This window comes from Peromyscus maniculatus, chromosome 13, assembly GCF_049852395.1.
Source record: "Peromyscus maniculatus bairdii isolate BWxNUB_F1_BW_parent chromosome 13, HU_Pman_BW_mat_3.1, whole genome shotgun sequence".
In the NCBI taxonomy this organism is placed as follows: Eukaryota; Metazoa; Chordata; class Mammalia; order Rodentia; family Cricetidae; genus Peromyscus; species Peromyscus maniculatus.
The window spans coordinates 35,802,877-35,812,867 of NC_134864.1; positions in this window are offsets into that span (position 1 = coordinate 35,802,877).

Below are 9,991 nucleotides of genomic sequence, written 5' to 3' on the forward strand. Positions count from 1 at the left end.
GGTGAGAGTAGAGGCAGTTACATATTTTCCCCATTGAGAGAGAGAGAGAGAGAGAGAGAGAGAGAGAGAGAGAGGAATGATAACAGAGAAAACAAGTAGAGAGAAAGAAATATCATAGCCATCGCAGATTAAATTTGGAAGTCTGCAAATGCTTAGTTTTCGTACATCTTTACAAAAGTCCTTGATGACTTACAGTCACTTAAAGAGACTGCAAAGGGATTAGTTCATTCACAATACTGCTACCAACATCCAACACTCACCAACTCTTCACGGCCTCCACCCGTGCTAACATTACCACAGTGTGGTTAGCTCCAAAGGCAATGAGGCACCACAACCTCCACCTAAATGAAAATTCACAGCCTGAGAAGATGCAATCATTCTGGAGGGATAGACACTTAACGATATAACAGGGAAGTTTCCCACCAGGTCATGACTCCTGAGTTTTCTCCAAAGTAAATACTTAAAAAGTATGCAACGACATTTTTTTTTTAAGCTTAAGGAAAATATGAGGAAATATTCTGCTCTTCTATTTTTGCTTTAGTTATGCACACTAGGGAGAAATTTTAATAATCATTGCCTGGAAGTGTGCAGAAAAAGTTTTAAAAAAATCAGTCCAATCAAGAAAAAAAAAGTGGAACATCTCTATCCTTACATATTGCTGTATAGAGAAAGGGGAAAATTCAATTATCTACCATATATATTTGAATGGAATGCACATTGTCAGGCTTGTGCAGCACGTGCTTGTACCTGCTAGGCTTTCTCAGCAGCCCAAAGTGTGGGAATTTTGCTTTTAATTTTGGCCCTTTGCCTCTGGGTTATGCATGTATAGTCACGAGACATTTGGACTACAATGGACCCCTACATGTGCAGCAGTCCCATATGACAATGGTCATGGCCCTGTTGATGTGACTTTTTCTGAGGACACAGAACAAATTTGTATCTATTCCATTTCTGGGTGGAGACAATGTAGAAACCGATGTGACACTATCAGCCTAGCACACTGATGATGCTGTGACAGAACACAGAGGCTCTGTAACCTACAAAAATGGATTGATTTCCTGTTGTTCTGGAGGGAGAAGTCTGAGTTCTGGTAGCCTCTATTGAAGTTCTTACTGTTGTATTTCTGACATATTTGGAAAGGCAAGTGAGTGAAGATGAGATAGGCTGAGGGGGGGTGATGAATGAATGAATGAATAAAAGAAAAATAGCTAAATTCTTCCTTTTATCAGAAATTCACTCCAGCAATAACTAACTCACTCCTGTGATAACAACATCCCTAATTCATTCCTAAGGGGACAGTCCTCATGATCTAATAATCACCTACATCTCTCAGGTCCTACCTCTCACCACCATTACATTGCAGATTGTTCCAAAGACTTAAACTTTGGGGGACATATTCAAACCATAAGAGCATCTCCCGAACAAATCAAACCCATTAATTCATAGGAAGAACAGAAACCACGATCTCCTGGGCAGGGCGGTAAGTATATTGGTAGTTGTGTATTACAGGGTCTCTATTAAAATATAATGGGATGCTTCCAGCTCTATTTCAAAGAGTTTCACTTAGAAAAACCCAGTCAGTTCTCTTCTCTGGCACTTACGTACAATTGTAAAATGGGATATTGATCTCAATCAGTATTTCTGATGTTTCTGTGAACATAGAATGGGTGAAAAGTTAAGGAAGTTATCTTCAAGGTGGGGATGACCTCCACAGAGCAGATGGAAACTGTCAAAATTCTAACTTCATTGGAAACATGTTGTTGCTTTAGAAAGTGACATATGCAGAGGATGGAAGCATTCCATAAAGTAGAAATAAGAACAAAGAGCGAAGTTAATATATTGGGTGTGAATTGGGCATGGCGCTGTCTGAGAAACCCCATCTTAAGTACTTTTTAAGGAAATAGAAAAATGCTACATTGCCTCAAAAGCAGCAACAAATACACCACCATACAAACCTCCTCATCCCTTTTAACTAAAAGAATGACATTTATCCTGATTCTTTGTCCCTCTCAGATGAGAGCCGACACATAGTTTCTGGAGGAGCCAGGGGTGAGCTGTTTGAGGCAGGCGGAGGGGGCATGCTTACTGTATCTCTCCAACAGTGGACCAAGAAAACTTCTGGGATGTCTTTAACTCAACAGAGAGACTCTCCCCCAAACCTTTGTCCCACAGGTCAATTTTTATACTTAAATTTAATTTTTTCCAATGTTTTTTCCCTGCATTAAATTAGTTATCTATACTAAATATTTAACTTGGGAATTTCTCTTTTTTAAAAGACAAATTATTTCATTTATTGTTTTGGTTGCAAGTGGGTAAAGAGGGGTGTGTATATGCCATGGTGGACCCAAGGATATGAGAGAACAACTTTCAGAGTTGCTTCTTTTTTTCCATCATGGATTCAGGGACTGGAGGCAGGTCATCCGGCTTACTCTGCACATATTGGCATCCACTGAGCCATCTTTCCATACCAGGTTAGAAAATTCCTTTTGACATTCAACACAATTTGTCAGGTACCATGTCTCCATTTAAACAATGGCTCCTTGTCATTATTGGACAAGGCATTCTGGTCTCCACTCTGGTGTGCCTGCCATGGCAACCCTTATCATCTGATCCTTGGCAGCAATCTCCTTATAGGCTCCTACTTCTCATCCGTGAAGTGGGACGTTCTGTGCACAATTCACCATAATTACTGCACAGTTAAATACGTTCATAGATGTGAAGTCCTCAGAGTGATATCTAGAACACAAAATGTACAGAATAAATAAATAAACAAACAAATAAATAAATAAACAATAAAGCCATTTGTTTGTTGTTTATATAATAATTATTCTGCTGGAAACTGTTCTGAGCTCAACAACGGCAGTTCATTGGCCTCAAGGTCAAGTTCCCCCTTTTGATTCCTCCCTCTGGTGATCTAACAATTTTTGCCACTTTTCTTAGCAAAATTGCTTTTTCTAACTCTATTCTATTTCCAGTCTAAAAAAAGTAATCCATGTTTTCACTTTTTCTCATCTAACATTTCTGACATTTATACCAAACATTCAGAGTCTGCCAAGGTTTTCCAAGCTGTTTATCCCCTACCTATCAAACCTTCTTGATTCTGGTATCCAACTACTGCTGACATTTGGGACACATGCAAAAGGGAAAGGCAAGCTGAGGTGGTATCCATGAGTTCTGAGCTGTTGTGGTAGACCAGGACTCCCAAGCTGAGGTTGGTATACCAGGACTCCTGAGCTGAGGTGGTATACCAGGACTCCTGAGCTGAGGTGGAATACCAGGACTCCTGAGCTGAGAAAATATACCAGGACTCCCAAGCTGAGGGGATATCCATGATTCCTGAGCTGGAATGTTACACCAGGACTCCCAGTCAGACTGTGAACTGCTTAAGAGAAATCTCTCTCTCTGTCTCTCTGTCTCTCTCTGTGTCTCTGTCTCTCTCTCTGTCTCTCTCTCTCTGTCTCTCTCTCTGTCTCTCTCTCTCTCTCTCTCTCTCTCTCTCTCTCTCTCTCTCTCTCTCTCTCTCTCTCTCTCTCTCTCTCTCTCTCTCTCTCTCTCTCTCTCCATCCTAAGCTTCCACATTTCTAGCAGAACTCAGGTCTTTAATAGGACCTCGGTAATTGATGGAGGGAGGACCCTGATGAAGCCGCAAAGAGTGAGTGTCATTTCATTCCACTTACACCTGAACTCACCACTTTGCTCGTGATTCACCATCTTGCTTGCTTCTTCGAGGACAAGGTTTAAATTGTCTGTCAGTATTGGCCTGGGTGACGCCATGTTGCTAATAGTCTCTCAGGAAACAAGGTGGACGGAAGTAAGAAAGATGCCTCGGCAGAGAGGTGTCCACGATTACTTGGTCTAATAGAGCTGGCATTTTCCCGTAAGGTCACACAGAGACTACGGTAGAGCCCAGACCTGACCAGAGCAGAGAACAGCAGCCATGGCTCTCAAATTCCATCCCTCAACCATTGCATTTACGCCAGTCCCAAGTGTTTGGGCCAGCCGTCTGAATCCATCCCAATGCCCAGTTTTCAGATTGCCTTTGCTCTTGTTCTGACGGGAAGAATATAAAGGTGTACTCCATTGTACAGATGAAGGAACGGATGTTAGGTACATAAAATGATTTGCCCAAAAGTTCATTGAGAATTCACTTACCATGAACCAAAATTCAAATTGGGAGCGTTTTACTCCTGAGCCCATTCTCAATACTGCCTTCTACAGGTCACTACCGGGACGGCAGTCTGCATAGGGAATCAGAGGACGCGGGGAAGGCTGGCTGGAGAAGTGGGGTTCAGAAATCCCCTCTGAAAACTGTTTCAGATAAAAGAGTTCCCTCACTGCAGACAAACAATTTCGCCTGAAACAGGTACTTGAAAGATTAAGACATTAAAATGACAACCTATTAAAGTAATTTCCTGTGTGTATCGAGTCCAAGATATGACCTCTCTTGAATGTTCTCAAAAGTTTGTGTATCGCTCTGGGTGGAAAGTATTTGTTTTTCCAAAGCCATTTGCCAAATTTAGTGGGTTTGCATCTCCTTACTATATATACAATGGAAACACTAAGTCATGGCAGCCAACCGGAAAGAACATGAAATCACTGTTTCCTCCTCCTGCGTCATAACTAGGACAGTGATGTGAATGAGATGTGTCAGGCTTACAAGGTCACTGGAGACTCTGCTAATAGTCTGTTGCCTCCAAGAAGAGGTACAACTACATAGCTGTGTGCTCCCCCCTCCCCCCAAAGTATCTGCCAATTGTGCCAAATCCTGTGATGTTCCCATCAGAGGGCCCCATGCTATGGAAAGGAACATGGTGTTCTTCTTTTATAAATCTCAACTATACATTAAAAATAAATGTCACAAGTAAATAAATGTGCTTAAGTGTTGATTGTCATAAGACTCTGTGTGAGAAGGCAATATTATCAATCAAGATCATAGCTTCCAAAACCATAATAAAAGGAATAAAAGCATAACAAATGTTTAGTTGACTTACTTGGGAGCTTTGTAAAATATATCAGTGCTTGGACCATCCCATGCTGTCTGTAATCTCAGTAGTAAGCAAAACCCGTGCTTACAGTAACTTTATTGCCAATCCTACCACTTAAAAACCACAGGCCTCTATTTCTATTCAAGCAGTATAGCTGCACCCAGAATTCCATAATCAAGAATCATAATGACTGTGGAGTATTTCAGTGTCTCTGGCCAGTTTCTGGAACACAAGCATTTCCCAGTGGCTCTCTCTACTCAGCATTTTATGAGGGCTCATCTACTAATTGTCTGGGACCCACAGTAAAGATGGACATGCCAGAGGACAAATGCATGGCTTCTCTGTGGCTTCAGCGGTGGAAGTGCTCTTGCATTGGGAGGGCTAGAAAGAAGAAAGGTTTACAGCTATATGCTCTTGGTATGACTCCAGTCTGAAGCAAGAGGCATTCTGCCGGCTACCAGGAAATGAGTGGCCACTGATGGTCATATGCCATGTGACAGAATATGTCTGAAATCTCAAATGATCTTCACAGTTTCAATATGAGGTATGTATTCCTAATGCCCATTTCATGAATGAAAAACAATTGAGAATCAAAGAGCTGAGTCATCCCTTCAAGGTTCCATAGTTAGAAATGGATAGAAAACATAGTCAATTTGGTGCCCCTTCTCTTTCAACAGTATTGTGTTTTCTTCCCAAACTAGAAAAAAAACTGGGCTCACTTTTCTTAGAAGCCCAGACTTACATCTCAGATGGACTTTACTCTGCATTTTCCATGTTTCAGATATTTGTTGCATGAGCCAGACATCAGCTAACTGCCTTGGAACCATGGAAGTATGAAACTCAGATGTCCTCCAAGAGGCCCCAGAATGACACCCCACTGGATCCACAGTTGGCCTTGCACCAAGGCTACTCTCTGCTGCCAGTGGATGAGCTGGTAGACATCTTAGTACCAGTTTCTTCCTACTGGAAGTGGGGCTCTTCCAGAGAGCATCAGTCATTACTCAAGAGACCGAATGAATTTCATAGTGACTGACAGCTTTTCAGAACCGCGCTGCAGCCTGGTGCTCTCCACAGCAACTCTTCCTTCCATGCCCACCTCAGGACTTCACTATGACCCTGTTCCTACTCTGTCCCCTTTCTTCCCAGGCAGGGCCTAATCTATTCAATCCATTGCCACCTGATTCCATCATAGAGGCTGCTTCTGGGGAGATCTGAGCAGATGGAATACCCTGTACAGTTTCAATCCCTTCCCTGTCTTCTTCCCTCTCTTTGATAGTTGAGTTCAGTTTTTTGGTTCAAGCCAGTGGGCTGGGTTTTCTTCCTCTGGTTTCCATTCCATTATTCCAGGCCAGAGACACTTCAATAGGCTGCTACCTACTCGCTGTGTTTCTAACCAGTTTGCCCAGTTATCTTTCAACAAATTAAGGCCCAGTGCCATACACTAATACCTACGCTTCTTTCATGGCACCTTGCCTTCTGTAGGGTATAGTGGAGCCTGTGTGGAAACCAACAGCCCCCGCTTCCCTCATCATCTGTCCCTCGGCACCCAACCTACAATTGGCCTGAAATCATGTCCTATTGTTTCCTAACTCTGGGTGTAGAATCTGGGATTTCATTCTGTCTGAAAGACCCCTCTCGGCAAGCTCAGTGGAACGGAATTTTCCATGGTTTTAGTCAGTCACATTATTATACAGTCTTGTTTACTTTTAGTTATCATCATCATCATCATCATCATCATCAGTTTGGATGGTAAGGCTCAAAGATTTTTTTTTTCTGATTTATCCTAATGAACTTGACTATCCTTGGGTAGATGTATCCCTGGGAAACAAGCAAAGATGTGTAAATAGATTCATATACACAACGGCCAGTGATTATAGTGTTCCTCACAGTGATAAAAATGCAAATCAACCTAAAAGTTCACAAGAATGGATTAGTTGAAACAAAAAACCATGCCATTCACAGGTGGAGATACATGCAATGGTTAAATACAGAACTTAAAAATATCTTAATAAACCAATTACAGTGTAATCAACGAAAATTTAGGTATCATAAAAAGATACATTTAATTTTGAAATATGTAGGTAGCAGGTTGTCTCCAAATTTCTTTTTTTACATTTTTCTGCATCTCCAATTTTTTTCTTTAAACACACTCAAGTTTATAATGAGAGAAGCAGACTGCTAGTTATTGTTTTTCAGACCTTGTGGAGAAGCACAGGGCTGAGGTCACAATAGCGCATCATTAATCTCCTCTTTGGAAGCCGCCAGCAAAAGTCATTTTTCACTCAGGTGAGAGTTTCCTCTTCAACTATAAAAACAAACAAAAAAATCCACACACACACACATACATACAAAGGCACACATACACACACACACATACACACATCCTAAAGCATTCTCAGACCAAACAATACATCATAACTGTACCCAAAGAGTTCAGATGAGGAAAAAAGGTTTTAGATCTTACAATATTACTAAAATTCAGATAATATATGCAGACTAACAAACAATACTCAGTACTACTCAAAGAACAACAAAATGTGGTTTTTAAGTTGAAAACAAGTTTTTTTTTTTATTTTAGACCTATATAACATTGATTGACACTAGTTAATACATTTATAAGTAGCTGCATTTAATTGTAAGTTCATATTTGTTTATAATAAAATTGCTATTCTTTCATATGATTACCATTTGGGGAAATTATTTTTAAAAATATACTCCTGACTACTCACACACACAAAAAATATCACTTAAAAAGTTAATTTCATTTTTGGTGTAGATTATTTTCTCTTGTTTGGAGAAATCTCAAGCTACTATTTGGACTTTACTTTCCCATTTCATATGATTGACAAAAGCCCGGCTCTTTCATTTTCAAAGTAATAAAACGGGATCAATAAAGTAAACCCTTCGCAGCACAATAATTGCCCTAAGACTCCCGGTAGCTTCACATGTCTTTTGATACAATTTAATCGCATCAGCTAGGCAAGGTGTTCTTCACAGATCTTCAAAAAACAAAAGTGAGGTTAGAAGGAAGTGGAAATTATCTAGACCGGAGGTTCCTGATCTTTGGGAGGCTCCATTGCTGGGCTGCTTCAGCTCTTTGTGACATTCTCGGACCTGGATTTTTCTCTCACATTTCTACAAAATGGCGTCGAAATGCAACATCTTGGATACACTACATTTTTCTGATTCCTCTTATATTAAAGCACACTTGGCTAATATTCTTGAATGTATCTCAAAATTAGCCTTGCAAGCCCACTGCGGTCATAGACAGAAGGCAGCTAGCTGCCTTCCTTCCGAGCTGGGGAGAGGTGACTTCGGAAGGGCCCTTTGAAATCCAGCTAAGGCAAGACAGATTTGCAAACCCGTGAACACGGCCAAGGACATGCATCCCTGGAAGGCCCTCCCAGAATCTGCCTATGCTGAGGAACCAAATCAGCTTTGACCGTGCTGATTGACTCAGTAGATCACAAGGCTTCTGGTTTCCCCCTTTCTTCTCTCTACTATGCAAAGCCAACACTGAACACTCGAGAAAGACCGCTTTTACTGTTACTTGCCTCTAAAATGTTTGCCAATATGTTTGATCTACTTAATTTGATCCTTTTAAGAACACACACACACACACACACACACACACACACACACACACACACACACACATATATATATAGGCACTGATTTCATATTTGTTTGACATTTGTCATCTGTTCAAACTAAAAGCAGAGAATTGAAGCAATGAACAGATTTCAGAGCCTATGGAAACTTTTTCATACTTTTCTTTGGAAAATAATTTTGCATTTCACTGAAAATAAATAACCAATAAACAAATGTAGAGTATTTGCCCATAAGATTTACATAATCCTATATAAAAATAGTAGGCTATTTCCAAGGCTAGACCAGTAAGGTTTTAATTTAATATTACATTAGTCCTTTCAAGAAAATAAACATGGAATATATACACATTTGTATGTATACATTATAAATACATTTATGCTTCTATTGTTTGCTGGTGACAATTCTTATCCAGATATTAACTGAGGATCTAAACAGTGAGCTGTTTTTCAGGCAATGAATAATTGAGCCTCAGTCACTCACAATCATATGTATACTCATTCAACACAAATGAATTTCATGTCTTTCACATGCTAGGCATTGGCTTTGAAAAATAAAAAGACTAGCATAGACAAAATATGCAGATTTCTTATTCTTGAGAAACCTAACATTCTAGGTTCTGGGTAGAAAAAATATATATGATTGATAATAGATAGATAGATAGATAGATAGATGGATATAGATATAGATAGATAGATAAATAGATAGATAGATACACAGATACATAGCTAGATACACAGATACATAGATAGATACATAGATATAAATAAATGATAGATGACAGATAGACATATATCTATGTATATATTCTCAAGTAGCAATAAGTATAAGAAAAAGGATGAGTGTATAAGTATAGTGACACAAAAAATTGGAATCTGCTGCAGACATTCAAAGAAGCATGGCATGGCTCACATTCTAAAAGAATATTTTCATGGGCTTCTCTGTGGATGACATAAGGAAAGTCAAAACTAGAGACCTATTGGGAGGGCGACACATGGTAGATGCAGAATCTGCTTTGAGGGCAGATCCAATGGCATTGGTTGACTGAATAGCTGTGGAGAGTCTGAGAAAGGAGACATCAAGGATGCCTCCAAAGAGTTTGGTCTGAGAACCAGAGTGTAACGGGGTAGTAAAACTCATTCAGATGAGCACCAACCATCTTTAACTTCCTTTTTATTGAAAACACATCTGTATAAAATGCATCACTATATTACCACCTTCTGATGCAAATGGAGGAATAAGGAGTGAATGTCCATCTCTATTTATTTGAAGGTCTTATGAGTACCCTGGGGGACATATTTTTAAGTAGAGATCCCTCAAGTTTAAGGGATGTGGTGATTTGTTAAGAATTAAGTCTTTGCTGACAGTACAACAGATATAAAAAGCGACATCATTAC